General features: G+C 44.1%; 1 long non-coding RNA gene and 1 pseudogene across 2 annotated transcripts; both read right to left on the bottom strand.

Annotated features, from left to right (window-relative positions):
• Positions 1-826: 826 nt before the first annotated feature.
• On the bottom strand, positions 827-4991 carry LOC138992108 (large ribosomal subunit protein uL11-like; annotated as a pseudogene).
• A 526-nt stretch (positions 4992-5517) lies between these two features.
• On the bottom strand, positions 5518-17736 carry LOC106700926 (uncharacterized). Of its 2 annotated transcripts, XR_011467987.1 has the most exons (4): positions 17012-17497; positions 14243-14386; positions 10091-10144; positions 5518-7243 (listed from the first exon to the last, which is right to left on the bottom strand). It is a non-coding gene; the product is annotated as an uncharacterized lncRNA (long non-coding RNA). The 2 variants fall into 2 exon arrangements; XR_011467986.1 differs by lacking the exons at positions 14243-14386; positions 17012-17497 and adding an exon at positions 17510-17736.
• Positions 17737-17783: the final 47 nt, after the last annotated feature.

Below are 17783 nucleotides of genomic sequence, written 5' to 3'. Positions count from 1 at the left end.
GAGATGGTTGGATGGCATCACTGGCTCAATGGACTTGAGTTTGAGCAAACTCTGGGAGATAGTAATGGACAAGGAAGCCTGGCAGGGTGCAGTCCATGGGATCGCAGAGTCAGACATGGCTGAATGACTGAACTGACTGATGTTGGGCACTCAGTGGGCTTCTCATTCTGGAGATATAATTCATTCAGTCCTGATTTGACTTTTAATTTTCCTTTTTCAGCTGTGTCAGGTCTCAGTTGTGGCACACAGGCTCCAGGAAACATGGGCTCTGTAGTTGTGGCAGGCACTCAGGGTTAGTTACCCCATGGCATGTGGAATCTTTGTTCCCCGAGCAGGGATGGAACCCATGCCCTCTGCATTGGAAGGTGGATTCTTAACCACTGGACTCTTAGGAAAGTCCCCTGACTTGATTTCTTGAATTATCCCTTTGATGATTGCTTTCCCTCCACTTTTCATACATCTGCTCTATTTCTCTGTAACTCCTAAGATGAATGTTAACCCTTGTGGGTTATTTCCAGTTTTAAAAAACCTTTCATGCCCATTTTCCAGCTTTTTTTTTTTTCCCCTTTGGACACATTGTGCAGCTTGTAGGATCTTAGTTCCCCAACAAGGGATCAAACTCGGGCCCTTGGTAGTGAAAGTGTCCTAACTACTGGACTGCCAGGGAATTCCCCAGCTTTTTTGTCTTTATTTAATATAAGGATAAGTCCTTTACAATACTGTGTTTCTGCCATACATCAATATGAATCAGCCACAGGTATATGTATGTCCCTTCCCTCTTGAACTTCCCTCCCACCTCATCCCACTCCTCTAGGTTGTCACCGAGCATTGGTTTGAGCTCCCGGAGTCATCCAATGCCCACTAGCTATCTACTTTACATATCATATGTTTACAATGATATGTTTACATATGTTACAATCATATGTTTACAATGCATATGTTCCCATGCTACTCTCCCCATTCGTCCCAGCCTCTTCTTCCCCACATCTACAGCTCTGTTCTCCATGTCTCCACTGCTGCCCTGCAAAAGGTTTACCAGTACTATCTTTCTAGATTCCATATATAATATGTTAATATATGATGTTTTTCTCTGACTTACTGCACTCTGTATAATAGGCTCTAAGTTTGTCCACTTCATCAGAACCAACTCAAATGCATTCCTTTTTTAGCTAAGTAATATTTCCTTGTGTATATGTACCACAACTTCTTTATCCATTCATCTGTCAAAGGACATCTAGATTGCTTTTATGTCTTCAGTTCAGTTCAGTCACTCAGTCATACATGGAACAACAGACGGGTTCTAAATTGGGAAAGAAGTGCATCAAGGCTGTATATTGTCACCCTGCTCATTTAACTTATTTATTTCATGTCCTAGCTATTGTAAATAGTACTGCAATGAACACCAGGCACATATGTCTTTTTCACTTGTGGTTTCCTCAGGGTATATGCCCAGTAGAGGGATTGCTGAATCATATACTTTTACTGCTAGTTTTTTTTTTTTTTTTTTTTACAGAATCTCCATATTATTCTCTGTGAAAGTGAAATCACTCAGTCGTGTCTGACTCTTTGCAACCCCATGGACTGTAGCCTACCAGTCTCCTCAGTCTATGGAATTTTCCAGGCAAGAATACAGGACTGGGTTGCTGTTTCCTTCTCCAGGGGATCTTCCTGACCCAGGGATCGAACCCAGGTCTCCCGCATTGCAGGAAGACGCTTTACTATCCGAGTTAGTGACTGTATAAATTTGCATTCCCACCAATAGTGCAAAAGGGTCCCTCTTCTCCACAGTCTCCAGCATTTATTGTTTGTAGACTTTTTTTTTGGTTGTCAAATAATCCTTTATTTTTCTTTTTCCTTTGCCGTTCTTAACTAGCTGGACACTCCACTGCACCACTATCGATGTTATCTATGATGTCATGAGGTGGCGGCCAGCAACACTGCAGTCCATAGACTGGGCAGTCCCCAGGATCTCTATAATGGTTCCAGAAAGTTCTCTAGCTAGAGACTGATGCCGCATATGCTGGGCAATGTTGATGATATCATCAAAAGTGATGTTTCCACTGTGCTTAATGTTTTTCTGCTTCCTTCTGTCTCTTGGTGGTTCCTTGAGGGCTTTGATGATCAGGGCAGAAACAGAAGGTACCGCCTCAATCTGGGCCTGTCTGAATGGTCAGTTTCACTGTAATCCTCAGACCCTTCCAATCACCAGTTGCCTTGGTGATGTCATCACCGACCTTTTTTGGAGACAGGCCCAGGGGACCCATCTTGGGGGCACCGACTTCCCCACCAGTGCACTTCAGGTATACAGCTTTGATCTCGTTGGGGTCGCACTTAAATAACATGGTGGAGGCAGCTGGTGTCGGATGAACCCGGATCCGGGAGGACCAAAGAAAGTTGCACCTTTGCCTCCTCTGAGCCAAAAGCCGAAAGTTATTGTTTGTAGGTTTTTTGATCATGGCCATTATCACCAATGTGACATGATACCTAATTATAGTTTTAATTTGCATTTCTCTAATGATGTTGAGCATCTTTTCATGTGTTTATTAGCCATCTGTATGTCTTTGGAGAAATGTCTGTTTAGGTCTTCTATCCACTTTTTGATTGGGTTATTTGTTTTTCTGGTATTGAGTTGCATGACCTGCTTATATATTTTGGAGATTAATCCTTTGTCAGTTGTTTCACTCAGATTTTTTTTTTAAAGGGTATCTTCTCAATTTTATCTTTTAACCCTTTGTGGGTTTGGGGTGTTTTTTTTTTAGTATTTATTAGCCCCAGGTCTTAGTTGCAGCAGGTGGGATCTCAACTATTGCATGTGGGATCCAGTTCCCTGACTAGAAGTTGAACCTGGGCCCCCTACACTGGGAGCACAGTCTTAGCCATTGGACCACCATGAAAGTCCTGTAACTCCTTGATTGCAGTTATTGGTTATCAAATTTTTAAGGTGTTTTATTCCCTAATTTTTTTCCTAATTTTTTACTACCCATGTTTTTATTTCATGGATGTAACAACATCTCCATATCTGAGAACATTTATCATCTTTTAAGTTATATTTTGTTTTGTTGTGGTCTCTGTGCTGTTTCTATATTCTCCAAGTTCCTTTGTTCTTATTTGTTTGGTCTTTGTCTTTCATGTTAGAGACTTTCTTCAACTATCTGGTGATCCTTGACATCCATTCCCATTTTCATCTGAGGCACTAAAACTTTCTGGACACTGTGTTCATGAGACAGGGCTTCTCAGTTGCTGGACCTTACTGCAGTGAGCTGACTTTCACTTTGGACTCTCAGCTCTTACAGTGGCTGAACAGTGGTTCCCCAAAAGACATATCCACATCCTAATCCCCATACTCTGTGAATGTGACTTCATTTGGAAAAAAAGAGTCTTTGCAATTAAGGATTTTAAGACCACCTTGGATACTCTGGGTGGGCCCTAAACCCAGTAACAAGTGTCTATAGGAGACACCCAGAAGAGAGAGAGAGGAGAAAGTTAGGCAAAGATGGAGGCAGACTGGAGTGATGCTGCCGCCACCCAAGGAATGCCTAGAGCCACCAAAATCTGGAAGAGGCAACGAAAGAAACGCTCCCTAGAGCCTCTGGAGGGAACATGACCCTGGCACGTTTTCAGACTTGATTGATTTTGGACTTCTGACTTCCAGAACTGAGAGAGAATAAATTTCTTTGGTTTTAAGCTACCAAGATTTTGTTATAGCACCCTTAGGAGACTAAAGCACAAGTTGGAATCAAGATTTCTGGGAGAAAATTATCAGTAACCTCAGATATGCAGATGACACCAGCCTAAAGGCAGAAAGTGAAGAGGAATTAGAGAGCCTCCTAATGAAGGTGAAACAGGAGTGAAAAAGCTGGCTTAAAATTCAGCATTCAAAAAACTAAGATCATGGCATCTAGTTCCATCACTTCATGGCAAATAGATGGGGAAACAATAGGAACAGTGACAGACTTTATTTTCTTGGGTTCCAAAATCACTGTGGATGGTGACTGCAGTCATGAAATTAAAAGATGCATGCTCCTTGGAAGGAAAGCAGGACAAACCTAGACAGTGTATTAACAAGGAGAGACATTACTTTGCCTACAAAGGCCGTATAGTCAGAGCTATGATTTTTCCTGTAGCCGTGTATGGATGTGAGAGCTAGAAGGTTGAGCACTGAAGATTGAAGGCAGAAGGAGAAGGGGACGACAGAGGATGAGGTGGTTGGATGGCATCACTGACTCAATGGACATGAGTTTGAGCAAACTCCAGGAGATGGTGGACAGGGAAGCCTGGAGTGCTGCAGTCCACGGGATCACAGAGTCAGACATGACTGAGTGACTGAACAACAGGAGACTAATACAATATCTGCAGGTATTTCTTCATGAGATGATCAGTTTTCCCAAAGGATCCAATATACTGACTGAAGAGTATTAATCTGGTTAGGAGAATCTTAGGGCCAAGTGTGGCAAAGGGGCCAGGTTTCACTATACGCTATGCAGTTGTGTTTCAGCTGTGCTTAGCATCCCTGAGTTCAGATAATACACCTTTCAAGGTGTATTAATCATGGTTTTACATTTTTTCTGTATTTACTGATGCTTTGACATCTTGGGGCCTTTCCAGCCTAGGACAGACTGCCCCTCTGAATGCTAACCAATTCTCAGATAGTAAGTCATTCTGCCAATCCAAAACCCTTACTCCAAACCACCTAATTCATCAAGCTCACAATTAAAGTCACTATTCCTTTGTTCTAGTCACCCCAGGGCCAGATACCAGACAACTAAAGCCAGTTCCTATGCCCTAAGGTCCACTGCAATCATTAAACTAGCCAATCCTAAGCCTGTGTTACCCTGTCTCACCTGCTGTTTCTTGCGGAAACCACAACAAAGTTTCTGGCCAAGTTCTATATCCATATAATGGAACACAATAGAAAGGAATGAACTGTTGCTATGTGCCACAATGCTGATGAATCCCCAAAATAAGAAAAAAGTTGAGCAAAAGAAGGTAGGCACAGGAGTACGTGCTGCACGATTTCATTTAAAGAAGTCTATAAAAATGCAAAAGATGCCAGAAAGCAGACTGTGGTTGAAGATGGGAGAGTTGACTGCAAAGAGGCACAATTTAGAACCAGGTAAACTGGTTCTAAAAAAAAAATGTTAAAGCCCTGATTTGTGGCACTCTACCAATTTCTGTGGTGTAAATATTCCCATCATGGCCACTTTTGAGCTACTAATGTGATATCATTAGTAGCTCAAAAGTGGAACTCAAAAGCCTTTTGATGAAAGTCAAAGTGGAGAGTGAAAAAGTTGGCTTAAAGCTCAACATTCAGAAAACGAAGATCATGGCATCCGGTGCCACCACTTCATGGGAAATAGATGGGGAAACAGTGGAAACAGCGTCAGACTTTATTTTTCTGGGCTCCAAAATCACTGCAGATGGTGACTGCAGCCATGAAATTAAAAGACGCTTACTCCTTGGAAGGAAAGTTATCACCAACCTAGATAGCATATTCAAAAGCAGAGACATTACTTTGCCAACAAAGGTTCGTCTAGTCAAGGCTATGGTTCTTCCTGTGGTCACGTATGGATGTGAGAGTTGGATTGTGAAGAAGGCTGATTTTTAAAAGTTCCTAGCTTTTTTAAAAATGAAAAGACTGAAACTATATAGAGTTGGAATGTGAAGAAGGCTGAGTGCCGAAGAATTGATGCTTTTGAACTGTGGTGTTGGAGAAGACTCTTGAGAATTCCTTGGACTGCAAGGAGATCCAACCAGTCCATTCTGAAGATCAGCCCTGGGATTTCTTTGGAAGGAATGATGCTAAAGCTGAAACTCCAGTACTTTGGCCACCTTATGCGAAGAGTTGACTCATTGGAAAAGACTCTGATGCTGGGAGGGATTGGGGGCAGGAGGAGAAGGGGACAACAGAGGACGAGATGGCTGGATGGCATCACTGACTCGATGGACCTGAGTCTCAGTGCACTCCGGGAGACGGTGATGGACAGGGAGGGCTGGCATGCTGCAATTCATGGGGTCGCAAAGAGTCGGACACGACTGAGCGACTGATTTGATCTGAATGTGATATCACTAAATGTAGACCTGAGAAGAGATGCACATAAAATTGGTTCTCCTGATCTGGTACTAGGGTACCAGTCAGCTTCATCACACCACTAGAGAGAGGAACAAAGGTGATGAAAATGTCCTGTATCTTGTGCTGGTTCCAACATTTGTCAAAACTTTTCAAGCCATACCCTTAAAACGGATGCACTTTATTGCTTGCAAGTTATACTTTAAAAATTGACTATAATGTTTCAAATGAAGTATCAGCAAAGACCACAATGCCCAATAAGAAAGGACTGGTCACGTTATTGTCTATCTTCCTGACAGAATATGATGCAGCCATTCAAATAATTTATCAGATTTTAGCAACATGGCAAATGCTTTGCTATGTTTAGTGAAAAAGGCAAAATAGGAATTTTATTTTTAGCTTGTGTTCGCCTATGCAAATTCTGCAGGCAGAACGCTTGGCTTTTTTTTAAGTTAGTTTCTTTTGTATTTAAAAGCAGTAGATAGCAAAATGGTTTGAGTCCAGAATCTGCAGCTGCACTGCCTGGGTAGGCAAATCCCAGATGTTACTTTGCAGGTGGGTGACCTTGAGCAATTAACCAAACTACTTTTGAGTCTTGCTTTCTTGACTGTAAAAAGGGAATAACAGTTCCTACCTCACAGGGTTGTTCTGAAGATTAAATGAGTTAATACATGTAATGATCTTAGAATACTACAAAGAGCAAAGGCTTTATATAAAGATTAGCTATTACCCTCATGAGGCAATGATACTGTTTGGACGATAAACTATATGGAATACAGGCATTTATTAGATGTCAAGGAGCAGTGGTTCACAACTGCGGGGGTAGGAGAGCAATTTTTGCTACCAGGGGACAATTAGCAAGGTCTGCAGACATTTCAAGATTTTATTTATTTATGGTTGTGCTGAGTCTTCGTTGCTGCGTCTTCTCCAGTTGCGGCAAGTGGGGGCTACTCTCTGGTTGCGGTGCTTGGGCTTCTCATTATCGTGGTTTTCTCTTGTTGTGGAACTGGGGTTCAGTAGTTGCTGCTCACGGGCTCTACAGTGCTGGCTCAGTAAATGTGGCTCATGCACCCAGTTGTCCGTCCCGTGGCATGTGGGATCCTCCAGGACCAGGATCAAACCCATGTCTCCTGTACTGACAGGTGGATTCTTTACCACTGAGTTACCGGGGAAGCCCTGGAGAGATATCTGATGGTCAGAGATGGGGACGGGGGTGCAATACTCTAAGTTAGCTAAAAGATCCTGCAGTGCACAAGACCGCACCCCCACAACAGAGAATTATTTGGCCCAAAATATTAATGGCTCCAAGGTTGATAAACCTTTAGTTATAGTCTAATAGAGGACAAAAGATACTATACTCCACCCCTGACGCAGGGATCCTGAAAACCCTTGTAAATGTAAAGTGCTTACATTGGGAACATTTTTTGTTCTGGATGGGCTCCTGGATGGTGACTGGTCACCAGAAAGACCAAAACATAATTAGAAGCTCGGAATTTTCAGCCCTGCCTCTTACCTTCAACTTCTCTAAATAGGGGAGAGGGGATGGAAATGGAGTTAACAGTTGATCATGTCTACGTGAAAGTTGCTCAGTTGTGTACGACTCTCTGTGATTCCACGGACTATACAGTTCATGGAACTCTCCAGGCCAGAATACTGGAATGGGTAGACTATCCCTTCTCCAGCGGATCTTCCTGACCCAGGAATTGAATCAGGGTCTCCTGGATTGCAGGTGGATTCTTTACCAACTGAGCTATCAGCGAAGCGCGGTCTACATGAGGAAGCCCCTATAAAAATCCTAATAGTAAGGGGTTTGGGAGCTTCCAGAGAAGTGAATACACTCTAACAGCTCCTGTGTTCAGACCCTCCCAGACCTCCCCCTATGTATGGATCTCTTAATCTGTATCCTTTAAAAAAATTTTTTTTTAATTCATTTCGCTGCACTGGGTCTTAGTCGTGGCGTGTACTACCTTCAGCTGCGGCATGGGGATCTAGTTCCCTGACGCAGGGTAGAACCTGGGCCCTGCATTGGAAGCATGGAGTCTTAGCCACTGGACCACCAGGGAAGTTCCTAAAAAAATAATTTTATTTAGTTTTGCTGTGCTGGGTCTTTGTTGTTGCATGGGCTTTTCTCTAGTTTGCAGAGAGTGAGGGCTACTCTAGGTGTGGTTGCCAGGGCTTCTCATTTCAGTGGCTTCTCGTGTTGCAGACCACAGGTTTGCAACAGAGTTGTGGTTCCCCCACTCTAGATCACAGGCTCAACAGTTGTGGTGCAGGGGCTTAGGTGGGATGTAGGATGTAGGGTCTTCTGCGGCATGTGGGATCTTCCAGGATCAGGGATTGAACCTGTGAACCACTAGGGAAGCCCCATCTGTATCCTTTATCATATCCTTTAATGCACTGGTAAATTTAAGTGTTGCCCTGAGTTCTGTGAGTCTCTCCAGCAAATTTAGAGATCCCAAGGAGGGGTCATGGAAGTCTCAGATTTGTAGCCAAGTCAGAAGTTGTGGGTAACCTGGGGGCCTACTACTTATGATCAACATTTGAAGTAGGAGGTGATCTCGTGAGTTGCTGTGCTGTGCTCAGTCGTGTCTTGACTCCTTGTGACCCCATGGACTGCAGCCCGCCAGGCTCCTCTGTCCGCAGAATTTCCCACTCTGCCCATGAATACTGGAGTAGATTGCCATTCCTACTCCAGGGGATTTTCCTGACCAGGCAATTGAACCCATGTCTCCTGCGTCTCCTGTAGTGACAGGCAGATTCTTTATCACTGCGCCACCTGGGAAGTAGCGCACCCTTAACCTGAGGGAGCTGACTCTATCTCCAGGTAGACAGCGTCAGAACTGAGTTAAATTGACCCTCATTGTCAGAGAATTGCTGGGGGGGGTGGGCGGGGGCAGGGAGACTCCCACACATCTGGTATCAGAAACCTGTAAGAATAAAGGAGACACACAAGACAGTTCGCCTTTTCTTAAAACAATGAAGCATATAATCAAAATTGAGTATGTACTCAACCAAATAAAGAAAAAAAGAACAGAACATTAGAAGGGTGCTGGCCCAGAACACAGGATTCCCTGTAACACCTGGCCAGGAGCAGCCTCAGTGAGCCTCAGGGTTTGTGATTCACTGGGCATACTGAGTGATTTTCAATTTTTACCTTATTTTATTGGTACATTTGTAAAAAGCTTAAGTCAACATTAAAAGCCTTTACTTACCCCTCCATCTGCATTCCAAGCATGAAAACCCAATTCGAGTCAGTTCAAATATGTTTAGTTCATATACTACTTTTTAACACAATTTGACAATGATATCAAGCAATTAAAAATTCTCAGAAGTACTTTTTTGGGGGGAGGAGCAGGGTTTACAAAAATGTTACATAGTAATACTTTGATTTTCATTTAAAACTGAACTATGTTGAGAAATACGCCAATATTTCACTGGTATTATAATTTGGGATTACAGGTGATTTCTGCTTAACTCTTCATGCCTTTTCAAATTTCTCCATTGAGAAGCATGTATTATTTTGATAACTAAGAAAAGAACAAAGGAGTCTCCCCTAGTGGCTCAGCGGTAAAGAACTGCCTGCCAATGCAGGAGACCCCTGGCCTGGGAAGATCCCACAGGCTGCCGGGCAACTAAGCCTGTGCGCCACAACTATTGAGCCCATGCTCTGGAGCCTGGGAACCGCAACTACTGAAACCCATCACCCAGAGCCCATACTCTGCAACAAGGGAAGCTACCACCATAAGAAGCCCGTGCACCGCAATGAGGAGTAGCCTCTGCTCACTGCAACTAGAGAAAGTCCCAGCACAGTCATACAGAAATAGTTATAAAAAAAACAGGAAGGAAATAATGGAGGACTGAAAATGAAAGGAGAAAGCAGCTGAGGGTGTGTGGTCTGTCTCCAGGCTCACTCTCTGGTCAGCACAGGAGAGGGCAAGGGCAAGGCTCTACTTCCTGGAGACAGTCTGCTCTACGTCCCACCATCTCTCGGAGGCCCCGGCTCAGGATCCAGGAAGCTTTTACCTCTATATTCCTGCCTTTGTTCTTCCTTCTTCGTCCCCAGGATTGAATCCCTTTCTGTTGGGGGTGGAAGGGATACAATTTTTTTTTTAAATCACCTATTTTGCAGAAAATTGTTGATAGTGGCCTGGTTGTGCCAGGCGTTCCAGGGCCCTTGCCCTTGAGCATACAAATCTTTCTTCAGACTTTCCCCCTACCCATTTTCCTTGATTTTTAAAAACTAATTTTTCATCACAAAAATAATACCTGTTCACTGAAGAAAAACTGGAATTCACAGAAATAAAAAATGAATATAAAAATCATCTGTAATCTGCCAACCAGAGTTAGCCATTATTAACATATGGTTTATACAGTCTCAGTCTTTTTCCTATTCAGATACACTGGTTTAATACAGGTTTAATACACTTCTCTTCTTGGAACAAAACAGGACATCTATATAATACTTGCAGAACTTTTTTTACTGAGGTATACCATGCCTACGTTCAGTGCAAAAAATGTGTTAACTCTGAAGTGTACCTCTTGAATTTTTCACATAAATAGCTACAATATTTTTACTTGCTTTCTGTACTTAGCAATCTATTATGAACATTGCCCATATTATTAGATGATCTTTAATGGCATACTTTTTCATGGCTAACTACAGTTACAATAGTCCACCACAGTAATGTACTGTAACTTATTTAACCACTCCGTCACTGCTGGGAATTCAGGTTGTCTTCCGTTAGCCCCTGCATTAGGTTCCTATCACTGCTGTAACAAATTACAAACTTAGCGGCTTACAGCAACACAAATTCATTCTTTTCCAGTGCTGAAAGAAGGTTCAGTGAGTCAGCAGATTTGTGTTCCTGGGGCTGCTGGTGCTCGAGTGATTAACATTTCACCTGCCAGTGCAGGGGGTGGGGGAGCTCAGATCCCTCAACCCTGGCAGTCAAAAAGCCAAAAGGTAAAATAAAAGCAATACTGTAACACATTCAATAAAGACTTTTTAAAAAAGAACTGTTTTCTTTTGGGAAGCTCTAGGGAGAATCTGTTCCTTGCTTCCTCCAGCTTTCAGAGGCTGCTGACATTCCCTGGCTCACGGCCCCACATCACTCAGGCCTTTACCTCTGCCATCACATCTCCTTTTCTGACACTCATCCTCCTATCTCCTTCTTCTAAGGATTGTGATTACAGTGGGTCCACTGAGACAATCCAGTTCCCACAATTAACCACAGCTGCAAAGTACCTCCTACCAGGTAAAGTAGCATTTTCCTGGGCTCCAGGGATAGCATCTGGACATCCTTTAGAGAAGACATTCAGATCACCACAGCTAAGGACACTCCCCTCCCCATTCTTTTTCTACTTCTGCTGTTCCTTCTCTTCTCCCTCTCACATTTAGTGCCCACTAGTTTTTAACACCATTTCCAGTCCCCAGATCTCTTTATTGCTTTTGTTTCCTATGTCCTCCAAGACATAACTTATTCTTGGGAGCTCGATGATTGTTTCTGATCTATTGATTTCTAACTTATTTCCCAAGCTCCAGCCTTTCTCCCAGATCCCAATCAAGAATATACAGTCTCTGGGAATCACCTGGCGGCCCAGAGGTTAGGACTTTGTGCTTCCAATACCACGGGCCCAGGTGTGTGTGTGCGCGCGATAGAGACAGAGACAGAGACAGAAAGAAAGAGAGAGAATGTAGTTTCCCTTGGTTGTCCCCTTATGACCTTAAAGACTAAATATTTCTGAAACTGGATACATGACCCCTCCGCCATCCTCTACCCCACCTTCCTGCGCCAACTTGGCTCCCATATAGGATCTTGTTTTTAAAGTGACTACTCTCAAAAATACTTAAGGCTGAAGACTGAGGATTCGCCTTGCATTCTCTCTCCTATTTAATCAGTCAGTAAATCCCATCAATTATTTTGTGACTTAGCATTCCTCTAATATTCACCTAATATCTTGGCTATTGCTAAAGTGTGTAATCACACTTTCTCCCCATCAAAACCATACTGCTTTTATGGAGGTGGATTATCCTCTCCTCCAGGAAGTCCTCTGTGACTGCTTCTTCCTGGGATACCATCTCCCCACTTCTAAAGGAAAAAGCACATAATTAAGTGTCCACTATATGCTCAGATTTTTCAACCATTTTAAAATTTAAACTTTACTTATTTAAAAATATTTATTTGGCTGCACCGGGCATGCAGGATCTTTAGTTTCCGCATATGAACTTGTGGAATCTATTAATAGCTCCGTGCACTAGACTCTGAGCTCCCAGTGCTCAGTCTTAGCCACTGAATCACCAAGGAAGTCCCTAAAACTTCATCTTTAAAGTAATGTTTTTAATGTATACAAATGAGGAAACTGAGAAGCTAAGTAACTACGCAAAGTAACAAAACTAGTAGACGGTAGAAGGTGAACCCCAGCCTGACCAACTCCAGTGCCAAGCTTTCTGCCTCTACTCCACCATCACCTCCTTGGCGTTAGTGCCCATGCTTCAAAACTTGACTATTCATTAAAAGCATCTGGGAAGGGTCTTCCCTGATGGTCCAATGGTTAAGAATCCACCTTCTAATGTAGGGAGGGGACACAGGTTTGATCTTGAGTGGGGAACCAAGATCCACATGCTGCGGGTGATAAGCCTGCATGCTGTTATCTAGAGAAAAGCCCCCAAATGCCACAATTACAGAAAAGCCTGCATGCCACAAGGACGACCCAACACAGTTCCCCTTACGCTACCCCCCCAAAAAATATCACCTGGGGAACTGATTCTTAAGTCCCATACCAGAGCTACTAATAAGATTCTCTGAAGGTGGAACCCAAAAATCTATTTTTAAAAATTTCTATACTCATCATATGACATATTACTTATTACTAACTAGGTATGCTTAACATACATGCCTTATTCCATCAACTAGTGGAGGAAATACTGTCCTATTCATCTCTGTGACCCATCCAGTACCGTTATAGAACAGGCACTGGAAAGTATCTGTTGGTGGTTGGAGTCCCCTGGTGGTCCAGTAGTGAAGACTCCACAGTTCTGCTGCAGAGGGCACAGGTTTGATCCCAGATCAGGGAAGATTTCGCTCCCCCCCACCCCCGCCTGCCCCCCCCCCAAATCCCTGCTGATTATTTACTTTTAAAAATATTTACTTTTATTTACGGCTGTGCTAGGTCTTCACTGGCATGCACAGGCTTTTCTCAAATTGTGGTGAGCGGGGGGCTATTCTCCAGTTGCAGTGTGCAAGTTTCTCGATGCGACAGCTTCTCTTGTTGTCTGTTGAGAAGCACGGGTTCTATGCACATGGGCTTCAGCAGTTGTGGCTGGAGCACTCCAGAGCCTAGGCTTGGTAGTTGTGGCACACAGGCTTAGCTGCCCCTCAGCACATGGGATCCTCCTGAACCAGGGATCAAACCAGTGTCCCCTGCATTGCAAGGCAGATTCTTAGCCACTGGACCACCAGGGAAGCCCTCTGTTGGTTATTTATATGCTAAAAAATTATAAGGTACACTGTGAGGTATATTGTTACAAGAGTTCAGAGGATAATAGTAACAGTAACAGCTAGCGCTTACTGAAACCTCATCATATGCCAGGCCCTCACTGTTCTAAGAAATTCACAAGTATTAAACTTCTTAGGACTTTGCAATAATCCTATAAAGCAAGATCAGGACACAATCTGCAGGGTCCCTCGTTAAAAAATTATTAAGAATTTCAACATGGTGACAGGGGAGCATTAAACCATAGTGAGGGGCCAACATTTCTAGGCACACGTGTGACTGTACAGGTCTCACACCCATAAGCCAACCCTGGCTAAAACTATTATCCCCATTTTACAGATGAGAAAACTGAGACACAGAGGCATCAAATAAGCATTTCCAAGATCACAGTTAATAAGGGAAGATATAAATGTGCACTATCTTAGAGAAGGCTTCATTGCAATCTATTTATGAAGTTCTCCAATCCTTCAAGGTTCAGCTCAAAGACCCTTTGTCTACTAAGTATTCTCATAAGCCAGAAAAAAATTCTCCTCCTCCTCTGATATTTTAGCTCCACGACCACATCTGGTTTGCACATTTCTTATGGACATCACATCCCCATGTCACACCTGAAATAACCTGGGAGGTGCGGGGTACATCTAAGAAATTCATGTATTGGAATGAATGGTCAAAGACACAAACTTGTGCGTGACTTGAGGACTGGGAGAGATGAGGAGGGAACGCCAAGCAGGCACAGGCCTAGGACAGAGAGCACTTCTGAAGGACGAAGAGATACAGCTGCCTCGATCAGTCCAACGGTACACATGGGTGCTAGTGTGGAGAACGCTGGAAGAGAGGATGAAGTGTAACATGTTATAAAGTGCCTTTAACAAAGCTAGACCGTCACTTCTCAAGGGCCGAAAGGATATGATGCATGTGCCCCTCTGAGGTCAGCCAGCTTTGCTTAGGAGGAAAAGGCATCAGGTCACAGTCTGACAGCTTCTCCCTTCGCAGCCAGTCGCCTCACATATAAGCTCTATGGGTTAGTGGGGAGACTGAGCCTGGAGTGCCATCTGATCCCATCCATTCACCAATTCACTTGTTTAACACATGTTGGTGAACATATTCCAGGATGAGATACTTGCACCGAGCACTCCACAGCTCCCATTCATGCTCAGTCCAGCCAGTGGTGTGCCAGTCTCCCATTTCACAGGTCTAAGGAATTAAGTAACTTGCTCAAAATTAGACAGCAGGAAGTGGAAGAGTAAGACTGAAATCCAGTTTCTCTCTTTCATTTCAGAATTTGTTTATTGGATATGAATATTCCTGATATTCAAAAAGTTATAGAGAATAGCCTATTAAAACCCATGTACTCCATTCAGAGCTCAAGAGGTATAACCTGAAGCGCCTGTGGACCTCTCCACATTCTACTAAACCACACTGCCGCCAATTCCTCCTACTTGATTAACACTGCATGTGGCATCACCACCCAGAAATCTTCAATCAGTTTCCAAGTTCAGTACCATTTCTATTTCCACTATTATTTCCACCCTTCTCCATTTTACAAGTAACATCTTGTATCAGGATTATTACAATGGCATTCTAATTGGTTTCCTTGCATCTGCTCTTCTACATTACAATCACCAACCTTTTTAAAACCTTTGAGTAGCTGCCTTTGGTCTTAGGATATAGACAAAAGCATCTGCATGGCATTCAAGGGTCTCAGATGGTCTTCCCCTACTCTGCACACTAGCTTTGTCGCCATCCCCTGTTCCGATATTTTGGGCATACTGGCCTTCTTGCAGCTCCTTATAATCCCCAAGCTCCCTCCCACTACAGGGTGTTTGCACACAGAGTTCCTCCCTTCTTCATCTGAGTAACTCTCTTCCCTTTCTCAGGTGAACTTTCTTTCCTTGAGCCTCCTGGCTGGGTCATTCTTTGATTATCTCTCACTTTCACAACTTTACATTTATTTATGAGATTAACTGATTAAACTAATAGGCCTTTCCTAACAGGCCAAGGACCAAGAACCACTTGCTTACTACAAAATACACACTAAATAAACAATAGCTAATGTATATATAACATATATTATGCTGGCAGTGATCCTAGGACTTACCAACCCACTAAGACCTCCCAAAAGCTCTATGAAGCAGGTACAATTATTAGCCCCATTTTACATATAAGCAAAGTAAATCACACAAGCTAAGAAGTGGCAGAGGTGGTTCATGAACTCAGGCAGTAAATGAGTGCTAAGTGCCTCAGTAAATCTGCTGAATGCATGACAGTGCTGAGTGCTTTTGACAGGGACTACATAGCACCTATCTTAGTTCAACAAAAAAATCAGCTGGTTATGTTAAGGGTCTTATGTTTGACTGGAACTTTGCTACAAAACATTTATCTTCTTGGCATTTTATTCCAGCTACCTGAAAATCCGTTTGCCCTCACTGGTAGTATCATGAATCATGACTGATGCTGAGCAGAGGGGCAAACTGGTAAAAGGCCAGGAAAAAGTCCGCGGAACAGAACTGTGGATCATTTGTAACATGGGTAATCCTCACAAAGACAACTCAAAGGTTTTCACAGATGTCATCTCACTTAACCTTCACTGATTCCTAATAAAGTTACACCCACAGGGCAGTTCTGCATCAGCTGATTGATGAAGCAAAAGGCTGAGATCAGGACTGCTAAATCATCAGAAATTAACTAGTCACAGGATGGGTAAGGGAGGTGTCCCCATACTTCCAGTTGCAGAAATGTGTTATTTCTGGCAGAGAAAGACCTCTTCTTCATTCTTAAGGGTTAAAGGTAGCTAGCTAATTTTCCTGATTCTTTTTTGGCTGCCCTACACCGCCTGTGGAGTGTCCAGTTCTCCCGACCAGGATTGAACCCAGGCCGTGGCAGTGAAAGCATTTAATTCTAACCGCTAGGCTAGCAGGAAACGTCCTAACTCTTGGCTGGAACTTCTCAGCAAGGACGGTGTTGCTCTTAGGTTTTCCTAGTATGGCTACAGTAGGGGAAATTATCCCACAGGCTCAAGTTATATGGTAAAGAGCTCTATAAGCTAGCTACATCCAATTAACCCTAGGCCAAAACGGTGCAAATGTAACAATTCAGGAAATTCTTCACCCAGAGCCTCAACACCAATGTAAAGGAAGTCAAGAAACTGTACGCACCTTTTCTTTATGTGCATTTTGCTAGGGAAAAGTTTTCATTAGTTTCTTTCAGGGCTGTAACTAAAAAAGGCTAAGAACTTTATGCCTGTACACACATTCTTTCTGGTTCACGGAACCAGAACTTTACAATAGGAGCACCTTCGCAGGATGAAACATTTCTATTCCTTCAAGTACCTGATAGCTATGGATGCGGATCTAGGAGGAATCCCAATATCTAACCCACGTTAAGCTTGACCTTGTAACAGCACAGGCCTCAATCTAGAAGTAGGTCTAAAGGGACGGTATTAGCATTCACCTCCTTGGAGTGGCCTGTAAGGATAAGGACAGTTCGTGCTCGAATCCAGTCCCAATCAGGCGACTAATCGGCTGAGTAACCTTGGACAGGTTGCATACCCTCTCTGGGCTTCAGTTTCCACATCAGCAAATTGCAAGTTGAACCGCACGGTCTTCAAGGTCCTTCCCAGCAGAGAGCCTGGTACCAAGTAGGCCTAGCCATTAAAGCAGCTTCCTGTGGGCGCGGTGCAGGGCTTTAACGGTCCCCCCTCCCCCGCTCGAGCCCGCGAAACCCTCAACACGCCCCTCCGAGTGACGCCGCTTTCTCAACCGCAGCCTGGACACGGCTCCGCCTCTTTCCGGGGGCGTCCCGTCGTGCCCCGCGCCAGGCTTCTAAAGCGGTGGGTCGACTCCCGCCTTTCCGCGGCCCCGACCCCTAACTCCTCTCCCCAGTTTTGTCGGGTGCCTTATCCTATCAACGTCTAGTATCCCAGCCAATCACGCGGGTCCGGAGTCTTACCTTCGGTCCATCCTCCTCCCAGCGGCCAGCCGGCCCGAGCTCAAGGCCTTTAGCAGGCCAATCCAATCAGTGGCCGGCTCTAGCCGGCCTCACCCCAATGTCCCTCCTCTCGGCCAATCCGCGCGCCCCATTCTGCTGCCCGCCCAGCCAACCCCGGGCCTTGAAACCAGCGGGCAAATGGGCGCAGGGCGGCCCTTCAACGCTGACCGCCTGGCCAATTGGGGATTCCGCGTGGCCACGGCGGCAACCAATCGACATGGAGCGCGGTGCCGCC

Source organism: Bos mutus, chromosome 19, assembly GCF_027580195.1.
Source record: "Bos mutus isolate GX-2022 chromosome 19, NWIPB_WYAK_1.1, whole genome shotgun sequence".
In the NCBI taxonomy this organism is placed as follows: Eukaryota; Metazoa; Chordata; class Mammalia; order Artiodactyla; family Bovidae; genus Bos; species Bos mutus.
This window is presented reverse-complemented; position numbering and strand designations above follow the sequence as displayed.